The following is a 27,994-nucleotide window of genomic DNA, read 5'->3' as shown; positions in this document are numbered from 1 at the left end:
ATGTTTCTTGGTCAGGCCAGATTCTATTGATGGTTTGATAGTAGCTTCCTCCTCTGCATTTCAGTAGTGGTCACGGAACTTGATTTTACATTGATGGCATTGAGTTGCCCATTCTGGATCGGTTTGGCTGTTCCTGCACTTGTATCTTAAGGGACATGTTATAGCTGCTTGTGACAACTAATGATCCAAATTTCTGCTTGATCGCCTGTAATGCTTATGACTGTTACTTGCGTGTAGATTTCATTTGTGAGCATGAGTATCTTTTTGCAATCAGTAAAAGCTTCACAGTTCAATTGAACATCTACACTGATAACTGGAATGTGTCTATTTTATGATAGTGAAATAACAATATATTCAGTGCAAACAACAGCCCAAAGCAATCTTTATTATGTGTAGTGTTTGACAGTTCCACCATTCTGGAGTCATGATCTTCTACAGTCAATGAATGCATGTGATATCTGCTAGAAGTCCCATCCAAGAATAACATTATGACTGCATTTTGTTTAAGTGAAAAAGTCAGAGGGCTGTGTTCTGTCATTGATAGTTATTCTTGCAAGACATGTTTCCATTTGCGACCTTCAGCACAGTAACTTTTGTATAATGGAACATAGTCTTCATTAGCTGACAATGATCAGAATTCAGAACTACAGAAACAGATGCCCCTGAGCTGACTAGTATGTGGACAGATTGTCCATTGATAATGATTCTGACGAGATTTCATGAAATCTTGGGTAAATGTCCTCCATGGAAGATTTTCATCTGTAACAGCCTCCTCTCCATAGGTGGACTCTTCATTTAGTTTTTCAGAAATTGGCAGCTGGGGGTGCACTTAGTACCTGTGTACAGTAATTGGAAACAGCCTCGGTGGATTAGGGACGAACTTTTTCCATGGTAGGGACATGGGCTTTGTCCCACAGGTCAACTATTATAATCTGTAGTTGACTGGCATAAATAGAACTTGGAATGCAGCTGGTACCTGTATACAGTGATTGGAAACAGCCCCAGTAGGTTAGGGAGTAACATTTTCCATGATAGGGACATGGGCTTTGTCCAACAGGTTGACTATAATCATCTGTAATTGACAGGCATGAATGAACTGTTGTGATGGTTGAGATCTGATGTGCTAGTAGTTGTCAGACACTTTTTTTCTTGCTCCCAGGATACCCACAGTGGAAACAAACTGGCATGTTGTCCTCTGTCTTCCAAATGACTGTTCTTCTACAGGACATAATACTTGATGAAAGAGGTAGTTGTACTTCCAATGGTCCAATGCTGGGTTGTCATTTGATGACTGTAGGATAGTCTGAGTTGGCTGTGTGCATTCTTTGTGGTCGATTGACCTAGTGGCAAAGACTGGTGCTAAGGAATGAAACACCTATTCTTGAATATTCTCTGTTAGCTCCTAAACTATGGGATCAGCATTTATGCCCACTGTCTCTTGTGAACTCTGTCCAACATCTCTGCCTGCCATAAACTGTTGTATCTCTTCTTTACTTATTGCCTTACTCTTTTCTGCTGCAGTTTTTTTAATTCATTGGCACCAATTGACATATTCCTCTGTCATAGTGATATCAAATACTGGAGGAGCTTTGTGCATGTCTTCTGTAACTCCATTAATTGAATGTGACATTTTTTCAGCTTGTGTCATATCAGATTTATGGTGTGATGTAAGACCAAACATTCTGTATGTACAACGGTGTCATTTCCCCCTGATTTTGAGTCATGTTCTTCAATTGTTCTAGCTCTAAGTGGACTTGCTGCTGATTGTCACAAAACATTTTCTTCTGTTGTCCCAGCTATTCAACATCTGTTCAATGTTCTCAAACCAATACTGGGTTGCAACATCTAAGTTGAAGTACACATCTGTCAAACACATCGTGTCATCTTGCCTGTAGTATTTGGTGACTCAGTCAAATCCATTCATCCATTTCATTGGTATCTGGCCGGCATCTCCAGAAAATATGGATGGATGCTTGAAACGCAGCTGATTTGCTGCTGTTTTGAAATCAATTGGTTTCCCAAATTTACAGACCTTTTAAATAATTTACTGTTTATGTTCCAATTCCTGTCCATATATTAAATTGCCAGATGTGACCACACCAATGTACACTGATCACCCAGAAGATTATGACCACCTACTCAGTAGCCAGTAAATCCCCCTCTGGCATGGTTAACAGCAGCAGTGCATCATGGCATATAAGAAGTGTTGCCTTGGTAGGTCTCTGGAGGACACTGGCACCACATCTGCACGAAAAAGTCACCCAATACCCCAAAATTCTGGGGAGGGAGGCAATGAGATCTGATGCACCATTCAATCACATTCCAGATGTGTTAACTCAGTTTCAGATCTGGCAAGTTTGTGGGCCAACACATACGTTGTAACTTCCCAACACATACATTGTAACTTGCCACCAATCCATCACACTCCTGGCGTTGTGACATGGCACATTATCTTGCTGAAAAAGTGCCATCAGTAAACATGATCATCATGAAGGCGTGCACATGGTCTGCAACCAGTGTATGATACTCCTTGGCATCATGCTGCCTTGCATGAGCTCCACTGGGCCCATGGATGCCCATGTAAATGTTTCCCAGAGCATATTGGATACGTTGCCAGCTTGCCTCTGCCCCACAGTACAAGTGTCAAGGATTTTTTCCTCTGGAATATGACAGACACACACTTCCATCACATGATGAAGAAGATATTGGCATTCATCAGACCATGCAGTGCTCTGCAACTGTGCCATTATCCACTGCCAATAGTCATGTGCCAATTTCAGTCGTAGTCACCGATGTTGTGGTGTTAACATTGGCACATGTAAGGATTGTCGGCCTTTGAGGCTCATTGTTAGGAGTGTTTGGTGCACTGTATGTTCAGGCACACTTGCACTCTGCACAACATTAAAGTCTGATGTTAGTTCTGTCATAGTTAGAAAGAATAGATACGATATTCATATAGGCTTACCGGCCAATTATCTTCTTCAGTGTGGATGCACTCACATTGCCCGAACTCTTATGGGAAGCAGTAGATTGACTGCCATGAGTAATGAGTATATTGGGCAGGGGCACTACAAATGTAGTGTGTGGACAGTAAGATGGAGATGTGGGTCTTGCAGGAAGCATGCCAGAGAAAAGTCCCTGCTCTAGCCTCTGAATCTGAACTGTAGTGTTTCACTGGTTCACCTCATTCCTCTCTTGCAAACTGCATGTGTCTTAATTTGATGTTGTGAGAAATTTATCCTACCAGTGAAATTTCACATTATCATTTTTCTTTCCACTGAGCTCCTAAAATCTAACTTTGGTGTGTTCAGTTTACTGTATTTTTAAATTTAATGAAGTATGTATCTTACAAGTTGCTGATGAACAATATTAGCCTTTCAGATTTCCTGCAATAAAATGGTTCCATCTCTTTTTACAACACACAGTTTTAACAGATTACTTTTATGATAGACACAAATCTGCTGATTTTGGGAGAAGCTGTAAAGTGTTGTAAACTAGGAATAGGACGTGCTGAAGAGGGCTTTTATTCTCTTTAAACATAAATAATTAACTTATTCACAAAACAGGAGAGAAATAAACCTCTCATAGGAATATGCAGGAAGATGCAGAGAAATACTGTTCCAAACAACTGAAGATTAATAGTCTTTGAATATTCTCTAACTACAGTTGTAATGTATAAGTTATGCAAATCTAAAGATCTTTTCATAGTCTCAATGAATTATGAAATGACTTTAAGGGTTAATGTTGCCATGAAACAGCATAAATTAACAGTTACAAAGCAAATACTTGCCCCTTGCGAGAAGTGGTTGTTTTTGTGTGTATCACATGACCCTTTGAGTGGTGATTCATGGAACAGTAAAAGTTAGGGTGACAAAATAACCATTTCAATATTAAGCTGCTCCCAATAAAAGAGACTTCATATGTGATGTACACTTTATGTGAATATTCATTGTAACTGATGAAGAAGCGTCATGATATTGTTTTCTTGAATCATATAATATTCAACCAAAAGGTTTTGACCAGAGGTATCTACTATAATGTTTGTTTTAGTGAAGAGAAAGGCATACCAATATTCCTGGATGCAGAGCACTTATTGTGAACATGTGCTGCAAGAATACACATGAGTGTCTTAGAGAGATGGGTAATTGGATAACAGCAAGTCTTGAGTAAGGTGGCCTGATGATGATAGGGAATATCATATATTCATTATTCGCGGCAATTAGTCTACCGATTCCCATAAGAGTTCGGGCAGTGTGAGTGCATCCACACTGAAAAAGATGATTGGCTGGTAAGCCTTATCTAATAGCCTGTAAGCAGCTAAAGGTCTGGCTTTCATTGTAATTTCATTCTTCGAGAGCTGCAAGATCACCAGTGGTATCTGTTCTTGCAGCACATGTTCACGATAAGCACTCTGCACCCAGGAATATTGGTATGTCTTTCTTTTCACTACAACAAACATTATAGTAAATACCTTTGTTTAACACCTTTTGGTTCAATATTATATGATTAAAGAAAAGAATATCTTTACGCTTCTTCATGAATATTCACATAAAGTGTACATCACATATGGAGTCTCTTTTATTGGGAGCAGCTTAATATTCTTTCCAAAAGAACAGATACCATCTTCATATAGATAAGGCTTAACAGCCAATGATCTTCTTCAGTGCACTCACATTGCCCAATCTCTTACGGGAATTGGTAGATTGTCTGCTGCGAGTAATGAGTGTAGTGGGCAGGGGCAATAGAATTTTAGTTAGTGCACAGTAAGCTGAAGATGTGGGTCTCACAGGGAAGGTGCCAGAGATAAGTCTCTGCAGTCACACTATCCTCTGTGTTCTCAATGGCTCAGACGGATAGAGTGTCTGCCATATAAGCAGGAGATCCCGGGTTCGAGTCACGGTCTCTGTCGTTGTTGATATTTATCAATGCCTGTAAGCTTTAAAGGTCTGGATTTCATTGTAATTTCATCCTTCACCAGCTGCAAGATCACAAATGATAAGTGTTCTTTCAGACATGTCTGAAAGAACAGATACCATCGTCATATATTCGTACATCTGGAAGTGGTCTCACCTTGGTTTTCCATGTGTTGAAGACACTCACCAAGGCGCTCCTTGAACACCCAACAACTCATACAGTTCCTGAAATGCTTGTGCAAAGCCTTTGGTTCCCCACAATTTGCCTTCGGTCAAACAGATAGATCGCCTGCGTTCTGCATTCTACGCACAGACAGTACACTCACTGATACTACATGCACTGTGCATATGTCTGGCTAGCAGTCTTTCCTCACCAGGTGGCACTGCTATCACATAGTCAGGTTTATACCAATGGAACATAAGTGGTCATAGTGTTCTGGCTGATCAGTGTATATGTTTTGAAGTAGCCAGTGTCTCCATGAAACAATATATCAATGTAATCATAATCAAGTCCAAATCTGAAAGTAGAGTCACCACTGAAGTACATCACTTAGCACAAAAAGCATGTTTATTACACACAACACCATACGGACAGAACATAACCATACTACTGGATTGAAAGTGCTTCTACATATACAAATATTAAATACTCCAAAATATGCAAACATTACAAACATAAGAAGTTTCAGGACCTTCTAGATATGATAAATACTAAATAACAAACAGTTACTGGTGGTTGGGTTTGACCTGACAATCTGTGGCATGCTAGACGGTGATGTTTACTGCTGTTGCCACATTGCGTGCAGCACTGTCTGCACAATATGTCTCAATACAGTATTTCAGAGTTCTTTGTATGGCAGAGTGAGAGCATTTCTCATGCTAATTGTTGGCTTTTGATACTTCCCAGTATCATCAGGCTACCTTACTCAAGACTTGCTATAATCCAATTTCCCATCTCTCTAAGACACTCATGTGTATTCTTGCAGCACATGTTCACAATAAGCCCTCTGCATCCAGGAATATTGGTATGCCTTTCTCTTCACTAAAACAAACATTATAGTAGATACCTCTGGTCAAAACCTTTTGGTTGAATATTATATGATTCAAGAAAACAATATCATGACGCTTCTTCATCAGTTACAATGAATATTCACATAAAGTGTACATCACATATGAAGTCTCTTTTATTGGGAGCAGCTTAATATTGAAATGGTTATTTTGTCACCCTAACTTTTACTGTTCCATGAATCACCACTCAAAGGGTCATGTGATACACACAAAAACAACCACTTCTCGCAAGGGGCAAGTATTTGCTTTGTAACTGTTAATTTATGCTGTTTCATGGCAACATTAACCCTTAAAGTCATTTCATAATTCATTGAGACTATGAAAAGATCTTTAGATTTGCATAACTTATATATTACAACTGTAGTTAGAGAATATTCAAAGACTATTAATCTTCAGTTGTTTGGAACAGTATTTCTCTGCATCTTCCTGCACATTCCTAATGAGAGGTTCATTTATCTCCCATTTTGTGAAGAAGTTAATTATTTGTGTTTAAAGAGAATAAAAGCTCTCTTCAGCACCTCCTGTTCCTAGTTTACAACACTTTACAGCTTCTCCCAAAATCAGCAGATTTGTGTCTATCATAAAAGTAATCTGTTAAAACTGTGTGTTGTAAAAAGAGATGGAACCATTTTATTGCAGGAAATCTGAAAGGCTAATATTGTTCATCAGCAACTTGTAAGATACATACTTCATTAAATTTAAAAATACAGTAAACTGAACACACCAAAGTTAGATTTTAGGAGCTCAGTGGAAAGAAAAATGATAATGTGAAATTTCACTGGTAGGATAAATATCTCACAACATCAAATTAAGACACATGCAGTTTGCAAGAGAGGAATGAGGTGAACCAGTGAAACACTACAGTTCAGATCCAGAGGCTAGAGTAGGCAGTTAAAATGTAAGAAAGAAATAACAATCAGGTAATTAGTTGATTGTTTGTGGATGAACACTATTCATCTGAAAAGAAAGAGAAAAAAAGAAAGATATGATTGATAATGGAAAGTGAAATAAATTAAATGAATGTGTGGAGTTTAAGAGAGACCAGGTGGTAAGAGAAAATAAAAGTTTTTGGAAGGAAGAATGAAAATAGCAAGAAAAGTAAGGAGTAAGGGAGAAACAGAATGAGATGAAGATGTGCTAATGAGAACACTATGGGGATGATAATGAACAGTAAATTGTTATCAGGAGATGCTAGAGAGTAAGCTTAACCTTCTGGCTGCTGCAGATGTGCTTGCTGCACGTTGAGCTGATTGGTGCATGATTATTTCCCATCACATCTACCTGCGCTGAGTACCCTGCACTTAAGCTTCTGTCTGGACTGTGGTTACATAAGCAGCCTGCCTCACCCTGTGCTGAATATTTCTGGACTGCTTTTAACAATGTCTCTTTCTGTTAATCTATATTTGTCACTGTTGAGATGAAGATTATTTTAGGTAAAAAAATTATTTTTTGAATTTGAAGGTCTCTGTGAATCTACAGAGATATAAAGATGGGTTTTCCTTCAAAAGTTTCTGATCCAATTTTTAATATCACTTTCACATTCTTCAGATCTGGAAGAACTATCAATTATATCTCTTGTTGAAATGTAAGACTCTAGTGTTATGCCTGCTGATGTAGACAGCTTTGTGCTATCATTTTCAAAGTTTGTGGAGAAGTTGTGACTTGCATTGACAATGAATAATTGATCCTCACTGTTGTTCTTTGTCAGTATCCCTATGATCGCTTCTTCAATACCTCCACAATGCCTTGTCAGTTTCTTTGTAGATTAGATGATGAGAACAACATTGTGATGCCAGCCCTGATGAACAGTAAGACATAAAGTGTAGTCAAATGCATTAAAATGAAATCACACTAGAGATAGTACTTGAACAACTTAGTGGTCAGAAGTGTGAAAAGCTGCTGAGATATGGGATGGAAATTCTGAAGTTTGTTTATACTCAACAGCAACACTCAGGTGCCAGAGTGGTGGTGTGTCTTTGTTATTAGCACTCAGGTGTTGGAAAGTAGCCTCGAGTTAACTCGTCAGTAGTGCTGAAGGAAAACCCAGAGGCCACACTTATAAACTTTTCAACAGCACCTGGGAAGTGGTCTAGTATAATAAGTTAACTCACTGACACCAGTGATAGGGTTAAATAGATTGAAAATTAATAAATAAATGTAAGCTACATCCAGTTTAACAGATGAAAACAAATACAGACATCTCATGTGAAGAGGTTTCAAAGTACAAACGCTGAGAGATGGTGTAAATATGTCGGATGATGAAGCTATTATCTTGCAAGGGAACATTCCCAAGTGTCAATAAATGATCTTGATGAAACTTGGCTGCTGTGTAGAGTGGACACAACAATGCAACATGTATTTCTTGTTTGGCATACGAGGTATGGAGAAAATATCTGTAAAATGATGATGTATAAATAATGTTCTCATATAAAAGTTGATATGTAATTAATGTTCTTGAAAACTGGGTCACAGAATTTTGTAAGAATTTGAAATTCTGAGAAGTATTCCACCACCAGCAATTCATTTTGGAAAATGAAAACTTTCTTTACAACATAAATTAAAGAATATTTTAAGCTACACATGTCCATGTGTAATGAAGCAGGTTTCTGAAATACCAGTTTTGGAAAATAAGCTGTACTCAGTATGCTGTCAGAGTACTTTCAACACACTGTACATGATTAAAAAATCTAAACACTCATTAATAGTCTATTTATTTAGTTTACCTTTATTTTTATGTTTTAAATTGTTATTTCACATTTTGTATCCTTTATTTTATTTTTTACCATTCTCATATGTGTATAATAAGTTTTTTTTTAATGTTGTGTGACGAGGGCCTCCCGTCGGGTGGGCCGCACGCCTGGTGCAAGTCTTTCGATTTGACGCCACTTTGGCGACTTGCACGTCAATGGGGATGAGATGATGACGATTAGGACAACACAACACCCAGTCCCTGAGTGGAGAAAATCTCCGACCCAACCAGGAATCGAACCCTGGCCCTTAGGATTGACAGTCTGTCGCGCTGACCCCTCAGCTACCAGGGGCGGACTGTATAATAGGTAACTCATTATTATGAAACAAAATCATTACAACAATGATAATCTGTCAATAAGTTAAATAAATGCTTTAAACATAACGTTTTCTTACACAGTACACATAAAATGAATGAAATTTCTTCACATAATATACATGACAGAGAACACAATATGAAGCAAAATTCAGCAGCATTTCAAATTGTGGGTGATCCATTAAATATTCAGATATGTATCAAGCATGTTTCAGTATGTTGGTAAGTCATGGTAAAAAGAACTGATTATGTACCAGTAACTGCAGCTTAATTATATTATTTATCAAGTGGAAATTGACATCAAAATCATTCAACAGAACTAGATCAGAAAATCTTCTCACAGAGTTCTTCCAACATACTGGTATACATACCACATCTGTACCTGGGCTGTTGGGTCCTTTGGGATCACCAGATGAACAAGTTTCTTGCGCTTGGGTATGATAGTCAAAACTGTCTTCACACACTGACCAACTGCCTTTTCATAGTTTTAAGAGAAACTAATGATGAGTTTGGATCAAAAATTTGAGAATCTCTTCTTGAACCTCCAGATGTCCTTGTGAAAGCATTGAAATCTGGTAAACAAATGTTTGATCAGATCAAAAGCTATTTGAAAGATCCTTTCTTTCCCAGTGAGGTAGAAAAATATGTTTTATTGTTAGAGTGTTACAGCTGTCATTGCGAAAGAACTGTATAGAGCATTGTACCAGGGGGCAAGGAACATGTTCATCTGGTGATTCTAATGGGATTGATGGCACAGGTACAGTTGTGATATGTATACAGCTTTCAATGTTCGAAGAATTTTCTGAGACTATTTGAAGATCTCATTCTTTTGAATGATTCTGATGTCAGTTTCTACTTGAGAAACAATATACTTAAGCTGGTCTCACTAGTACATAGTCAATTCTTTTCACCAAGGCTTACCAATGAATTGAAATATGTTTGATACAAATCAAGATATTTAAAAGATCGTCCATGAAAATTTGAAATCCTGCTGAATTTTGTTTTATTATGTATCCTCTGACATATATATTATGTAAGGAAATTTCATTCATTTTATGTGCATGGTGTAAGAAAACATCACATTTTAAGCATTTGTTTTCAGATTATCATTATTGTAATGATTTTGTTTCATAATAATGAGTTACTTATTATTTTCAATTAACAAAATACATGTATGTGAAATGGTAAAAAATAAATAAAAAATAAAATGTAAAATAACAGTTTAAAACATAAAACAAATATAAGTAAAATAAATAACTGGACTACTACTGAATACTTAGATGTTGCAATTTGGTACAATGTGTTGAAAATACTCTCACAACACACAGTGTACAGTTTATGTTTCAAAAATGGTATTTCCGAAACCTGCTTCATTACACATGGAAATATGTAACTTAAAAGATTCTCTAATTTATGTTGTAAAAAAACTTTCATTTTCCAAGATGTATCGATGGTGGTCAAACATTTTTTCTAAATTTCAAATTATTACAAAATTCAGCCTAGTTTCATAGAATGACTCAGAAATAAGGACTAAATATCAGAATTGTTGATATTTTCCATGGTGGTTTTGTTTCTTTTCTTAATTAAAATCCAAGAGGCCACCTTAAATGTCTTGTGAAGTTTAAACTCAATTCAAATGAATAAATAAATATCTGAAAAGCAATATTTGAGGTTTTCTAACAACTTTCACACATAACAAGTAAAATATTTTCTCTGCAATGGCATAGTTTTACAGCAGATGATTATAGTACAGGATTTGTAATAAAAACATTACAAGTGCTGCCTGTCTTTCTACTTTCCTCAGGTAGAGCACCTACCTTACCTGAAAACAAATTTATCAAATTTTCTAGCGTAGTTCATCATGAAAACAGGTACGGTAGTTGATAATTCCATTATTTGACCAATTCTTGAGTATTGCTCATCAGTGTGCGACAATTACCAGATAGGATTAATAAAATAATGGAGAGAATACAAAGAAGAAGAATATGCTCAGTCATGACTTTATTTCAGACATATGAGATAACTATAGAGATTTTCATAAAACTATAGTGGCAGAAGGCAGAAGAGAGGCAATACGCATCATGGAAAATTTCACTGTGAAGATCCCAAGAGCATATATTTAAAGATGATTCAGGAACATATTACTTCTTTTCACACTCATCTTTGATTAAATAACCATAATGGCAGAATCAGATAAATTCAAGCTCATATGGAGGTTTACCCACAGTTATTCTTCTTGTTAACTGTTTGTGAACAGGTAAAGGGATGTTGGGCTGATAATGGTATCCCAACTATCCTTAACCACAAATGTAGACATAAAAATAGAAAAATCGGTAGACTACATGAATGTCACAGTATGTTACATTTCAAACAATGGAAAATCCAAATTGGAATGTAACAATATTATAAAAAGGAAAGTTGCTACTCAACATATAGTGAGAAATGGAAATGAGCATTCGGCGTCATTGGCCAGGAGGCCCCTTGCGGGGCATGCCTGGCTGCCTTGGTGCAGGTCTTATTACATTTGATGCCACATTGGGTAACCTGCACGCCAGATGGGGATGAAATGATGATGAAGTCAGCACAACACTCACTCCCTGAATGGAAAATATCCCTGACCCAGCCGGGAATCGAACCTGGGCCTGTAGGGCGGCAAACCATCATGCTGACCACTCAGCTATTAGGGCGGACACCATATAGTGGGGACGCTGAGTCACACATAGGCACAAATAAAACTCTCTCACAATTAAAGCTTTTGGCCATTAAGGCCTTCATCAACAATAGACGACAGACACAGACACACACACACACACACACACACACACACACACACACACACACACACACACACACTCATGCAAACGCAACTCGGACACACAACCACATCTCAGGCAACTGGAAGCACACTGTGAGCACCAGCACCAGTGCATGATGGGACTGTTGACAGGGTGAGGGTAAGGAGGGGGCTGGGGAGGAGAGGGGGAGGGATATTATGGTGGGGGTGGCAGACAGTGAGGTGGGATGCACAGGGAGTAGCAGAAAAGAAGAGAAAGAAAAAGACCGGGTGTGATGGTGGAATGATGGTTATGTAGTGCTGTATTGGGAACAGGGAATAAACTGGATGGGTGAGGACAGTGTCTAACAAAGGTTGAGGCCAGGAGGGTTTCAGGAACACACGATGTATTGCAGGGAAAGTTCCCACCTTCGCAATTCAGAATAGCTGGTGTTTGTGGGAAGGATCCATATGGCACAAGCTGTGAAACAGTAATTTAAATGGAGGATGTCATGTCTGGCAGCGTGTTCAGCAACAGGGTGGTTTCTACATAGAATGCAGCACAGTGGTTGCAACTTAGCTTGTAGATCACATGAATGGTTTCACAGGTAGTCCTGCCTTTTTTTGTTTTTTTTTTTTTTTTTTAATTGTTTACTTTCATCCTTGTGATTTCTCACTAATTTTAGTGAGCTTTTGCCTTTTGTTATCATTGACTCCCTCAGATTTCATCTTGTTTCCCCCTTTTTCATCCATTTCATCATTTTTGTGATTTTTTTTACAGGTATTTGGGTGTATTTTTGCGATTTTTTTGGGCATAATTCTATATTATTTACGTAATTTTTTGCATTTTTTTCCACCACCATGGATCCTTGCTCCTTTCATCTGTATCAATACAGAAAAGTTTTCTTAACCCTAGCCAGATCCCAGTCCCACAAACTGTTCTTGTGTTGTTTCTTGGCTCATGGAATGCCCCCTAATAGTCTTACCATCAAATTACTCATCTCTGGCTGCCACCCCTCCTTCCACAATGACCTCCACCTGTTCAGATTTCACCAATCCTTAGCCGTCATCAACATTGTCCAGTAAAACCATATCAACCAAGTCCAAACCTCCTTGCAGTACCTTCTCTCCATCCACAAAACTCTCCTGCTATACAATCCCAAATTCCTGGAACCCATAACACACACTGAAACTCTTGCCCTGCAGGAACTTGAGCAACATGCACAATGCCACCTCAGAAAGCTCTCCATCCTGCTCACTTCCTGCTCCCACCTCAAAGTACCACTGCCCACCAGCCTCATACCTGGCAAACCCTGTCTCACAGACCTACTACCTCTATCCCCTATTCCACCCTCCAGAAATCCCTCCCTCCCACTACCATACAGAATCCAGAACCTAAACAAGTCCCTCAACATGCAAATTAGCCTTACATACGCAGAAAGAACCACAGTCCTACATCTAAAAACTGATCCTGACCTTATAATCATACCTGCAGACAAAGGCTCCACCACTGTTGTTTTGAACCGCAAGTATTACCTGACAGAAGGACTCCACCAGCTCTCAGATACTTCCACCTACAAACCTTGCCACAGTGGCCCCATTCCAGAAATCTAGCAGGATCTTCAGTCACTAATCAAATCCTTAGCCCCATCCCAGGACCTTTTGACAGAGTCCATCTCTCTACTCACCCCTTCCACTCCCACACTCCTACCTTCTACATTATTCCTAAAGTCCATAAACCTAACCACCCAGAACACACTGTTGTGGCCAGTTACTATGCACCTACTGACTCCAGTTACTATGCACCCACTGAGAGAATCTCACCTTCAACCTATTACCCTCAGCCTACCCTTGTATATAAAAGAGACCAACCATTTCCTCCACCAACTCTCCACAGTTCCTGTCCCTTTACCACTCAGTGCCCTGCTCCTCACTACTGATGCCACCTCCCTGTACACTAACATTCCTAATGCCCATGAACTATTGAACACTACCTTTCCCAATGCCCTATGGTTCCAAACTAATAACCTCCTTCCTAGTTGCAACAACCAACTATATTCTCACCCACAATTACTTCTCCTTCAAAGGCATTACCTACAAACAAATCTGGAGTATGGCTATGAGCACCTGCATGGCACCATCCTATGCCAACATTTTCATGGTCCATCTAGATTAATCCTTCCTAAAAACCCAGAGTCCTAAACCCCTTACCTGGTTCAGATTCATTGATGACACCTTTGCTATCTGGATCAAAGGTGAGGACACCCTATCCACACTCCTGCAGAACCTCAACAACTTCTGCCCCATTTGCTTCACCTGGTCCTACTCAACTCAACAAGCCACCTTCCTAGATCTTGACCTCCACCTCAAAGATGGCTACATAAGTACCTCCATCCATATCAAACCTATTAACCACCAGCAATACAACCACTTCCACAGCTGCCAACCTTTCCATACAAAGAAGTCCCTTCCATACAGCCTAGCCACCCATGGTCATCACATCTGCAGTGATGAGCAGTCCCTCTCAAAATATACTGAGGGTCTCACTGAAGCCTTCACTGACCGTAACTATCCTCCCAACCTTGTACAAAAACAAATCTCCCATGCCTTATCTTTTTCGAGCATCCCACCACCTCCCAAAGTTCTACCATCTGGCCACAGAGCTGCATTCCCCTCATAACTCAGTACCACCAAGGACTGGAGCAACTGAATTACATTCTCTGCCAGGGTTTCGATTACCTCTCGTCATGCCCGAAATGAGAAATGTTCTGCCTACTATCCTTCCCACCCCTCCCACAGTGGTATTCCGCCGTCCACAGAACCTACACAATATACTCATCTGTCCTTACACAACCCCTGCTCCCAATCCCTTACCTCATGGCTCATACCCCTGTTATAGACCTAGATGCAAGACCATCCCATACATCCTCCCACCACCATTTACTCCAGTCCAGTCACTAACATCACCTATCCCATGAAAGGCTGGGCCACCTGTGAAACCAGTCATGTAATCTGCAATCTAAGCTGCAACCACTGTACTGCTTTGTATGTAGGCATGACAACCTACCCTTTGTCTGTCTACATGAATGGCCACTGACAAACTGTGGCCAATAAACATGAATACCACCCTGTTGCTGAACACGCTGCCAAACATGACATCCTCCATTTCAATGACTGTTTCACAACTTGTGCCATATGGATGGCCAACACCAGCTATTCTGAATTGCGCAGGTGGGAACTTTCCCTGCAATACATCCTATGTTCCTGTAACCCTCCTGCCCTCTTCCTTTGTTAGATACTGTCCTCACTCATCCAGCCCCTTCCCCCTTCCCAGTCCACCACTACACAACCGCCATTCCACCATCTTTTTTTTCGCTTATTTTCCGCTACTCGCACCCCGCACCCCACCTCTCCCCTACCCTCTGTCTAACCAGCAGCACTTCACTGTCTGCCTTCCCCACCATACTATCCCTCCCCCTCCCCATCGCAGCCCTCTCCTTACCCCCACCCCGTCACCACTTCCATCATGCACTGGTGATGCTGCTGGCAGTGTGGTTTCAATTGCCTGAAACTGTGGTTGTGTGTGCTAGTTGTGTTTCTGTGTGTGTGTGTGTGTGTGTGTGTGTGTGTGTGTGTGTGTGTCTGTTGTCTGTTGTTGACGAAGGCCTTAATGGCCAAAAGTTTTAATTGTGAGAGACTTTTGTTGTGCCTATGTGTGACTCACCATCTCCCCTATATGGTGAGTAATAACTTTCCTTTTCATTATATTGTTAGTATATTACATTTGTGACAAAAGCTCTCTTTAGTTTATTAAATGAGTATCTTCTGTGTCATGTAAAAAAGAGAGAAAAAAGGAACAGGAAAATGTAATATAAATCGTAGATATATGTGACTTCAGTTACTAAAAGTGTGTTGTTATTTAATATTGGCAAAGGATGATGATATAAATCATTCCATGACCTAAACATGTTAAATATACAACTTTCATCAAAAACAGACCCCACACAAAATTCAGGGTGCTTATTGCTGAATCACAATTTATTGCAATCCTTCTGTGAATATTTCTCTGATCTTACAAGGCGTGTGAGAAACATAATGAAAGTAATTTTTTACCATCAAAGTTTTAATTTTTTTTTTCAAACAACAATATTGTCCCCTTCAAAGTAGTTTCCTTTGGAAGCTAAACACCAGTGGAGTTGTTGTTCCCAGTCTTGGTAGCAATGCTAAAAGGCTTCAAACAGTAGGGCTTCTAACATGTCAGTCACATTCTATTGAATATTCTATAGAGTCCCAAAAAGAAGTCCTTGTAAGACATTTTTAAGTTTTGAGAAAAGTAAAATGTCACAACGATTGAGATACAGCGATTAGGGGGACAGATATGCCTTTGAGGTCAAAAATTCCATGATGCAAGAGGCCATTTGACATGAGGCATTGTCATGATGCAGCATCCACTTGTCTGCAATGTCCAGTTTCACTCGATTCACCCTTCTTGTGAGCCTTTCAAGAACATCTTTGTAAAGCACTTGGTTGACAGTTTTTCCTGGAGGAATTATCTCACAAGAGAGACACACATTAAACATGTTTGTCGAGTTTCCAAGTTGGTTTCCCTGAGCAAGGTTCATCTGCAACATGTTCTCAACCTTCCAAAAATGATTGGTGACATAAGGAATGTTCCTCATAGACCTGTTTCCTCTTTTTAAGGGTTACACTTGTGGATTCCTGAAGTTTAGCGCAAAACTTTATGGCATAATGTTGCTCTAAATTTTTCTGTTCCATTTTTTGTAACACAAAACAAAAACACAACTTCACTGATGGCTATACAGAGCTGAAACACTGAATGGGCATCTGGAAGATCTCATTACTTTTTTTACACACCTCAAATGCAGTAAATTTAATAGTTAAATGTTTTGTCATTATATCTGTTGCACACTATAGACTATTTCATTAGGTTCACTGTCTCAGTAGTTCCTTAGAGCACTCTTTCAACTACAAATTTTTGACTACAAGAAATGCCCCATCAGTCCAGAAAGTCTTAATAAAAATTGGAGAAATATTAAGATGGTGGTTTGTGATTCAGGTGACCTACATAGTCTCTCCCTACTTGTGTACAATACACAGCATGTTCATTCAAACATGTGAAACAGTCATAAAAGTCATTCTTTGAGATGTTGTTTGATACCCGCATCACACTGGTTTGAATATCAGGTATGACATCAAAACATTGGCCCTTCATGGAAATTTCTGCCCTTTGTCAATTTATGGTAGGTTCATATTGATAACACCCAGTCTTGTTCCCCATGATGATTTTTTTCCAGAAAAGAATTGCCAGCATTTTGCATTTTAGTCAAGGTACAGCAGGAATCCACACATCATTGTTCTTGTTCAGGAATCAAGGAGTGTGGCACAAACTCTGCACACACTTTCTCTTCTTCAGAACAATCTGGATAATGACTTGAATGTTGCTGCATGTCAATTTGTGTCACAACAACATTGATACAATGCAGTTGCATGTCCACTATTTAACTACCACTGCCTGCTCATGATTGTTTGAACACACATCTATCACTTAAGGTAGTTAAGTTTGAGGTGTCCCCATAGTAATTGCAAGGCCATAATTTATATGCCAGGAATAAAATTAGTCTCATGACTTTTTGGACTGATGGTCAATGCTTTCAACAAATTGTTTTCACTTTCTCAGTGAGAACAGATAGACTCAATACAACACTTTCTGTTTTAATAAAGTAATTTTCTGCAAAAGGAGCCAACTGTTGTTCAGTACAAAGAGTAGTTCAGCAAGCACATAAACTGAAATCACTTTAACTTAATACTGTTATTACTACTACTGCATCCAGCTGATATTACTAATGCACCTCTAATTCAAAATTCAAATCACACAGTCAACTTTTTGGCAGAACAAAGGTAAATATTTTTAAACCATCATCACTAAGAATCCTGACATTACAGTATGGTCAAAATAAAACTTATATTTTAACAGAACACTGATTGTCTTTCCGTAAATAACCATATGACTGACTGATGCCATCAGTGAAAAGTATCTCTATAAATAGCCAACAGCCTTGCTGCAGTGGTAACACTGAGTCCTGTCAGATCACTGAAGTTAAGCACTTTCAGGCTTGGCTAGCACTTGGATGGGTGACTGTCCGGTCTGCTGAGTGCTGTTGGCTAGCGGGGTGCACTCAGTTCTTGTGTGGCCAATTGAGGAGCTACTTGACTGAGAAGTTGTGGTTCAGATTATGAAAACTGACAATGGCTGGGAAAGTGGTGTGCTGGCCACATGCCCCTCCATATCTGCATCCAGTGGTACCTATCATCTCAGGATAACACAGCAGTTGGTCGGTATCATTGGGCTTTCCAAGGGGTTTAGAGATGGAGTTGTATTCTCTGTAAATAACTTTAGAATTTGAACATTGCATTTTCATAGTTACACATACATTCATTGTGTTGATGTACAATTAAAACTTACCAGCAACAACTTACAAGCAAAGTTTTTGTTTACACCCAGTATATGTACAAAGCAAATTGATATTCACCGACAGAACAATGACACTGCCGTGTTAAAAATGGTTTGAGTTATAAACTTACAAGTCACATCAAAAACACTGGGAGTGATCACAGAGAAACATAATCAGATGTCAACCATATTTTCCAAAGGCCACAGATGAAGTCAGCTACTGTCTTACATACTGTCTATATTGAAGTTTACATTATCAGGTTCCCTCCAATTTAGAGTAACTTCTTACTATTTTAACAGAGCCTGTAATATCTTGTCTCTCATGAAACTGTGTCTGTAGTATGGAGAACTTGATTTACTCTTTAAATTTGCCACAAATAACTCAAACTAACATGAACAACCAGACAATTATTTGAAGGCACACCATCAACATTCAGTATTCAGTGGTCTACTTGGGCACTGATGACTGGGCAATTGAGCGCCCCACAAACCAAATGCCATTATCATCATCATTGGGTCTGCTTTGCTCGCTATACAGTGAATTCACATTTAGACTACATGAGAGGATTGTGGATTTAAAAGAACTAAACATCTGAGGTTTGCAGTCTCCTATTCACCCTTGCCTCCCCCAGATGGAACCTGTGTACCTCACCTGTCTGTGTCTGGAGTAAATCTCATGTGCAGGTGTGAGAAAATTTTGTGTAAATATTTACAAAGCATTTATCTGAGGTGTGACATGGATACTGGCCTGATATTTACCTAGTGGATTATGGAAAACTACCTATAGACCACATTCAGGCTGGCTGGCTCACCAGTCCTCATCCATTAACCCGTGAGCCAGATTTGATTCAGATCAGGTAAGGTGCACTTCCCCATGTCCTAGAATTCTGTGTTGATATGCTCAGCTATTCAGGAGTGTGGGTTACATAAGTACAGGAACAGTTTGCACTGGCAACAACAAATATCACATAGTAGGCAAACAGCAGATTCTATTACACAAATACTACCTGGCAGAGGTGGAACTAGTGAATACAGCTATGAGTTAAGAAGAGGACAAGTACTTACACTTTACCAAGTGTAAAACTGCAGTGGAAGCCATGTGTTCTAGTTATCCAGTTATCTCGCTAAGTGATTCTAATTTGTGAATGCCTTAGGGAACCCACACTGTACTATGTGGGTCAAAGGCTCACTATACACTCTTTTCATTGATCACCACAAGATGCAATAAAATTAATTTCAGCTTCAACTGCTTCCAGGTCAGTAACCAGGTACAGAGCTGAAGAATGGTGTGTGTTACTCACAAACACAACTACCCCACCCTTGGGACTTTCCCCAGTCTGGTCATCCTTTTGGTGGAGGGTATAGCCTCATAGCACAGGGGTGTCAGTAATTTTAAAACTCGTTTCTTATAAACAAAACCACAGGGAATGATCCAAAAAAGCTGCACATGCTTCTGCTGTATGATAATTTTCTGTTATTTGTTTACCAGCTTTGCAGAAATTTGAATTATTTCCTCCCTTTCTCTCCTCTTTTTTGTCATGTAATCTTTCTTAATATTGCCTTTGCTGTCTCTCTTTTTCTTCTTTTCTCTCTCATACATTTATTTACTAAGTTCCTTGATAACTGACGGGTGGGAGTAGGGGAGGGGATAATGTTTGCCATGTCCACGGTATTTCCAAATAAGATCTTATAGAATAAATCCTCTGACCATTCTTCCTAACAGGAGACTTCAATAATGTATTATGGTGCTCAAACTCTACTTTTCCAGGGGTCAAGCTTCAAAGAGCCTCAAAATGTCTCGGGAGCTGTGTATCCTCAATACGGGCAACACTACTCATTTTAACACTGTTATTGGGTCATCCTGACCCATAGACATCTCTTTCTACTCTGCAGTCATTTCAGATTTTCCTCAGTGGAAAGTTACTGATGACTTTCACTCCAGTGACCACTCTGTACACTGGACCCCCCTAACAGACCAAGGGAGAGCAGTTTGAGATGTCTACTGTCATTGTGAGCCATGTGACCATGGAGAGGGATGAATTGGACTTCATATCCAACAATTTTGAGTCATACAGTTACTCTTTCTCCGTGTGGGAGCAATGTCTGAGACTCGTGATGCTGTGCCTGGTCACTACCAAATTCTATACAGCATGCTGACAAACTTTCAAACTATATCAAAGGAAATCATTATAGAATGTTTTAATATGAAATGGCAAACAGGACAACTTCCCAACTCTTGGAGAAAGACAACTTCGATACCTCTTCTCAAACCAGGAACGGACCACACAAGTGTCCCAGTAGCTACAGGAGCCTTGCCTTAATGAGCTGTTTAGAAAAGACCTTGGAGTGAATGGTCAACTGTCATCTGGTCTGTGTATTAGATACCAAGCTCAACAGGACTTCTTGCTCTATTGGCAACAATAATAGAAAAACCAACTAACATACGAAATATAGTTATTTAATAATGATGTGACCATTTGTGTACCAAAACAATATGAGCAAATGGCTGATAAAAGCTATATACGTTACTTAACTTTTGTTCTTGATGATGCAGAATTTTTCTTTGGCTTGTTGTGTAGTTCAATGACACCACTTCCTACAAAAGGGATGGGTTGTTGCTTTCATATATGTGTAGTGAAATGTAATAATGAAGCCAGATCTATGATTTTGCTTCAGTTTTTTAATGTGTGTCAGTTCATTCACTTCACAGTACAAAAAATACTGAGTAATTCAAAGGAAATATTTATAGAAACAAATATTCAATATAGTTATTAAATGAAACAACAATTTCACTGTTACCAGTCACCGTTTTTTATTTCCACGACGCGTTTCGAAGGTTTAAACCTCCATCATCGGGTGGGTTTACATTAGTAAGTATTACATTTGTGTGTGTGTTGTGTTACGATTTTTGGGGGAAACACAACACACACACAAATGTAATACTTACTAATGTAAACCCACCCGATGATGGAGGTTTAAACCTTCGAAACGCGTCGTGGAAATAAAAAACGGTGACTGGTAACAGTGAAATTGTTGTTTCATTTAATGTCAGTAACAGTCACGGTAAAGCCTAACCTAAAAATGTTCGCATTTAAAGTTCAATATAGTTCATCGTAAGTGCTCACATCCCATTCCGCCATAACTGTACAATACCAGGTCCAGAGTCCAACCAACTATGCCATTGCACAACTACTACTAACTCACAACTGGTTGCTAAACTCACACAGTGCTGTGATACACAAAGTTGCAGCACAGAGCTGTGAATACACATTGATCTCTACATCCAAGAAGTATAACACAGTTTACTACTTCTTGCTAAATGTTTTCAGAATAAATTGTGTAATGACATTATTTTCAAATCATAGTTACAACTTTATCTTTCTGAGTGATAATACAAAACATGAAGTGTTATATTAACAATGTATCCCAAGAGTCATTACTTTAACTTGCGTAATATTGTACTCTACAATACTTCATGTAAAACAAGGTGTGTTGAGCAGTTCCATTATACAGGCAACTCCTTAGTCACTCTCATTTTGATTTACAAGATTTTGATCCACTGACAGTACTTGGCACTACTATCCAGCAGGCTCAGGCAGCATTATTATTATTATGGTGATATTATTTGACATCATTATGGTGTATGACACTAGCTGGAGGCAAAATACTGTATGAGAGCTCCCTCTGCTTACCTACCCATATTTATTCAGTCTCTCGTATCAAAATACTTTTTTAGGTAATGAGCTGGTGAAATGCTGTCATCCAGTTTTCAGCAGGAGAATGGTGTTCCTCACGACTCTCTTGCAATAGCCACAAACAGTGTAGCATCTATTGTATGGAGTCCTTTGCATTCTCCTTATTTTTGAATGATTTTGCAGTTTTTTCCCTCCTCTAAGACTACAACAGCAACTTATCATATACAACTTGTAGTGAAAATGTTGGAGAAGTGGGCTGCAGAGACAGGTTATCCATTTTCTCCAGATACGTGTGTGTGTGTGTGTGTGTGTGTGTGTGTGTGTGTGTGTGTGTGTGTGTGTGTGTGTGTGTGTGTATTGTTATGTTTGCTAACAATGTGCTTCTGTGTTCCTTGAGTGCATTGTGACTTCTTAGTCAGTTAGTGTGTGACATTCCAAGCAGTAGCTCATGGGTGGACATTGTGATTTACCAATGCAGAAAAAGCTGACATACTCATGTTGTGTGAATGGTAAAGGAAGAATGCAATTCATTCTTGTATGGGGTATGCGGCAGGATATCTCAATAGATGTCAACCATCTCGGCAATTATTTATCAACCAGTTATTTGAAAGTGGAAGTGTAACACCTAGACAGCTTAACAGAAGGATAGAAGTGATAACAGAAACGGGGGAAATTAATGTTCTTGCTGCTGTTGCAGCTGATCCAAACATTAGCTCCTGCACAATCACACAAGGAAGTGGCCTGAGTCAGGCAAGTCCTCTACGCATTCTCCATTGATATAGGTTCCATCCTTATCTCATCTCTCTGCATCAAGAGCTGCATTGAAATGATTAGGAGAAGTGTGTTAACTTCTGTATATGGGTATTACAACAGGATATTCCAGATGTGTCTTGTATCTTCTTTAGTGATGAAGCCACATTTACCAATCACAGCAAGGTAAACGGGTATGCGGCAGGATATCTCAATAGATGTCAACCATCTCGGCAATTATTTATCAACGAGTTATTTGAAAGTGGTAGTGTAACACCTAGACAGCTTAACAGAAGGATAGAAGTGATAACAGAAACGGGGGAAATTAATGTTCTTGCTGCTGTTGCAGCTGATCCAAACATTAGCTCCTGCACAATCACACAAGGAAGTGGCCTGAGTCAGGCAAGTCCTCTACGCATTCTCCATTGATATAGGTTCCATCCTTATCTCATCTCTCTGCATCAAGAGCTGCATTGAAATGATTAGGAGAAGTGTGTTAACTTCTGTATATGGGTATTACAACAGGATATTCCAGATGTGTCTTGTATCTTCTTTAGTGATGAAGCCACATTTACCAATCACAGCAAGGTAAACTACCTGAACATGCACTATTGGTCTGTTGACAATCCTCCTTGGCTTCATCAGGTGGAACATCAGTATTCATGGTGTGTAAACATGTGGTGTGGGATAGTCAACCATCCACTCATAGGCCCGTTTTTCGTAGATGTAAAGCTGAATGCACATACACATCACAACTTCCTGACAAACCACCTTCTACAGGTGCTAGAATACGTTCCTCTGCAGGCTAGAAGGAACCTGTGGTACCAACACAGCACATGAGGTACTACAACATGTGTTCACAAATTGTTTCCAAATCATTGGATTGGACACAGAAGACCTATACCGTGGCTGGCCCAGTCCCTGGATTTAACACCTGTAGACTTTCTTCTGTGGAAAAAGCTGAAAGACACTGTCTACATGGACATACCAATTACACCAAATGATATGTGATGGTGTACTACTGCAGCCTGCTGAGACATCTCCACTGGAATTCTAGCATGTGTGCAGCAGTCATTCCATATCAGACTGGAAACATGTATTGCCACTGCCAATGGTCATTTTGAACACAATCATTCTTATGATCACTCTGGACTCATTCCATGTTTTCACATCTACTATTGATCCTTCATATTAATCTCAACCAAATAGGAAACTAATTTTCTGAATTTGCACTAAGTTTCTGGTTTTTACTTATCTAGTGCAATGACTTATTTGTACTCACTGTTTACAATTCTCATACATAGTAATACATATTCCACCTTGGTTTCCATGAATTTAGGAAAAACTATGTTTTCAGTTCCCAGAGACACATTAAAGTTTTTCCATGTGTTACAAAAATATTTGGGAGCAAAAATTTTGCATGATAATTATGCCCTATTGTATCCATACGTACATTACAATTCCTATTCTCTTTTATTTATCTTGAAACCTTTATTCATTTCATATCCAACAGCATTTTCACAAATTCCTCACATGTAATTTTACAGCCATTTTCCTTCATGATAATGATGATACGATCTTCTACTGCATTTCTTAACTTTGGTATGATGAAAAGTTTTTAACAATTTTCTACTCATCCGTTAGCATTCTTTACTGGTCCAGTAAGTACTTTTTTTAAATTCTCTTATTTGCAGCATGTTTTGTGACAATAATGTCTTTTTACCTGGCTTTTGGGCTTCTAAATTTCTATATTTTCAATTTCTTGTCACATCTGTGCTACATCTCTCAAGATATTAAATACCTAGTTTTCTATTGATTGATTAATTGAATTTTATTTGGTCCTATTTGATTACATTTTGTACAAAGTGTGTACTTGTAATATAGGACAAGTCAATTTAAACCTATTTTCCTCCAATATTTAACCTATTTATTACAGTTTAATACATCAAAGTGGCAATACTTATAATAATGTTGCACACATTTTTCACCAATTTTTTTACATTTTTCTCTAAGCATTCATGTTCTCATATTATTTACATATCATAATATGTTCAATTAATTACAGTATCTCTGTAACAGTAATGGTAGCATTTTTCATTCATTGATGCATATACTCTTCTACACTATAACATTATTTTTTCATTAAATAATCCTTTAAAAGTTTTTGGGATGTCTTTTTGCTCACATTGTCCTGCAAACTCTTTGGGAGGCACTTTATGAGTTTCACACCTGAGTATCGATTCTTTTTCCAGCAACTCTCAGTTGGTGTTGTATACTTCTCAACTGGCCTTTATTTCTTGTTTCATATGTATGAATGTCTGCATTTCTTCCTAGAGCTTCATTTCCTTTTATTAATGATATTATTGTTTTGTAAATGTATAGAGATGGAAATGTCAGTATTTTTGGACTATGGAAAACAGTTCTGCATGAGTCTATTTGTTTATTGTTCAAGATGGTCCTAACAGATTTTTTTGCAATGTAAAAATTCTTTTTTTATTTTTGCTGCTGGAATTTCCCCAACGAGTAATTCCATATTGTAGGTATGGTTCAAATAGAGCATGATACACTGTACATAGAAGCTCCTTGTTCTCCTTGTTGGCATAATGTGCAAGCTGTTTCGTAACAAATATTGCAGTGGTTAATTTACAGCAAACATTATCTATATGTTAACTCCACTGGAGCTTATTGTCATCTGTAATCCCCAAAAATTTAGTAGTGGTAACTTCTTCCAATCTTGTTTCATCTATGAATATATCTGTGTGTTCTTCCTTTTCTCTGTTTGTGAACACCATCTTTTTTAGATTTAAAATTAGGTCATTTTGTTTAAGCAACTGCGCTGTGTTATTTATTGACCTAAACGCAATTCTTTCCAGTATTTCCAGATTTTTTTCTACATTTGTTAGCGTCATGTCATCTGCATATACTGTAGTATTTTTTTATCTTTCTCACTGACACCAGTATTGTTTACAAATAGGCTGAACAGAAGTGGGCCAAATACAGATCCATGAAACACTCCATACTTAATATTTCTGATTTCAGATCTGCATCCAGTTTCTGTTTCCAGATACTGTCTTCTGTTGCTGATGTATGATTTTATGCACTTCTCTGGGTGTCCATGAATACCATAGCTTTCAAGTTTTTCAATAAGTGTAGTGTGGGTGATTGTGTCAAATGCTTTAGACAAATCCAGAAACATAGTAGACACAGAGTTTCTTTTGTCTAATGCATCTATAATGTATTCTGTGAGTCCTGAGATGGTGGTTTCTGTAGATTTCTCTTTTTGGAAACCATGTTGTGCTGGAATCAGAATACTGTGTTTCTCGAGGAATGTTGTCAACCTACTATGCATGAGCATTTCCAGTATTTTTGAGAAACATGAGGTTATAAACAGTGGTCTGTAGTAATTTGGATCATTTTTGTCTCCTTTATTAAACACTGGTAATATGTTGCTTACTTTTAATTTTTCTGGGAATACTCCTTCTCTAACTGAGCAGTTTGCAATATCCAAAAGAGATTTGATAATTTCTTTATTCACTTGTTTTATTAGATAATTTGATACTTCATAATCTCCGGCAAACTTTTTGGGTTTTAATTTCTGGATTATTTTTATCTATTTTTGTCACTGGTTCCAGGAACATTGAGGGAGCTGGTTGGCCAAAAGTTTTAGCCTGCTTCAACCACTGATGATTTGTTTTCCCTTTTAAATTTTGTACAGCATGTATAAAGTTGTTGTTTAGTACATTAGCAATTTTAGTTGTGTCTGTAACTAGCTTATCTTGAATTCTCATTGGCTTAATAAAATTGTTGTTTTTTACACTTTTTTGCTATATCTTTCACTGTTGATTATCTCTCGTGTTGTTTTACTTTTTTTATTTGAATTTGCTATGGCTCTGTCTATTGAAAAGGCTTTTGCTTCTCTTATTAATTGTCCGTACTTCTTCTGATATTGTTTATGTGTCTCCATATTCCATGCTTGTGTGTGATCTTTCTCTCTAGTCCTGGGTTCAATTATTTCTGTTGTAATCCATTTCTTACTGAGATGCTGCTTTTTCTGATAGGCTGTTTTGGGGAAGACTACATGAAAGTGATGCATTAATGTGTTATGAAATCCATTATATTTCTCATTTGTACCTTGAGCTTGCATTGGTTTGGCTCATTCTTCTTTCCTCAGTGTTGTTTTGAAAATGTTCATATTTTGTACATTGATAATCCTGACTTCTTTCTTATCTTGCATTTCTTCTGTTCTTGAGCTCCTATTTATCTGGATGTGAATTATTAACCCATGTTGGTCACAGATTGTTGTCTGTAGAACTTTTGCTTCACGTTTATTATTTTCAATATTTGTGATTATGTGGACAATGATGGTCTGAGTATGATCAGTCACTCTTGTAGGTACATCTATTATTGTTTTCATGTTACACTGTAATGAAATCACTTTCAATTTTTGTTTTGGTTTTGATTCTTTACCTATATATATGTTATAGTCTCCACATATTACAACATCTTTCATTTTAATCTTAATAAATAATGTTTCTAGTTATTTCAGAAATGTAATGTTACCACTTGGGGACCTGTATACACAGATTATTCTGAGCTCTTCTCTCATTATGCCAGTAATTTCAAAATCTTTTTTAATAGAAGCTGGAAGGTTTACATATTTAAAGCTTTCAGTATCATGTAGACTTCCAATTTTCTTCTTGTATATAGCAACACCGCCACCATTATGTTTTGATCTACAGAAATAATTAATCAAATCATAGTCTCTAATTATTGGGCTACTAAGTTCTGCTTCATTTAATCTATGCTCACTGATGCATAATATACCCAGTTGTGTTTCATTCAGGACCACTTTCACTTCAAGTTTTTTGTTGCCTTAGTACTAAATATTTTGGTACAAGATTTTAATGTTTTTGTACTCTTTATGATGCTGTATTCATTATTGTTTATCTTGCCCTTCTTCTCTTTCGTTGGCTGTGAAATAAAAACTATTTTCCTAAATAGTGGGGAACTGCTCACGCTCTCAGTGAAGTCCATGTTGGTTTCCTTTCTATTTGTTCAAATTTTGAAGTTGTTGGTTGTACGTTTTGATGTGTTTCACAATCTTTTTGTGGTGCTGTGAGTGATGCTTCCTTTATTATATTTAATCCACTGTCAGTTGTTTCTGTTGACACATTGTGATCTTCCTGCTTTTTACAGTGTGTTTGTTCCAATACTGCTGTTTATGCTGCATCTGCTTCTAATGTTGTTGATTCAGTGTGT

At 38.2% G+C, this 27,994-nt stretch overlaps 1 protein-coding gene across 7 annotated transcripts in view; it reads left to right on the top strand.

Annotated features, from left to right (window-relative positions):
- Positions 1-27,994, top strand: part of LOC126470165 (cAMP-regulated phosphoprotein 21) — a 1,039,480-nt gene that overhangs the window by 729,017 nt on the left and 282,469 nt on the right. The window lies entirely within an intron of this gene.

Source organism: Schistocerca serialis, chromosome 3, assembly GCF_023864345.2.
Source record: "Schistocerca serialis cubense isolate TAMUIC-IGC-003099 chromosome 3, iqSchSeri2.2, whole genome shotgun sequence".
NCBI lineage: Eukaryota > Metazoa > Arthropoda > Insecta > Orthoptera > Acrididae > Schistocerca > Schistocerca serialis.
This window is presented reverse-complemented; position numbering and strand designations above follow the sequence as displayed.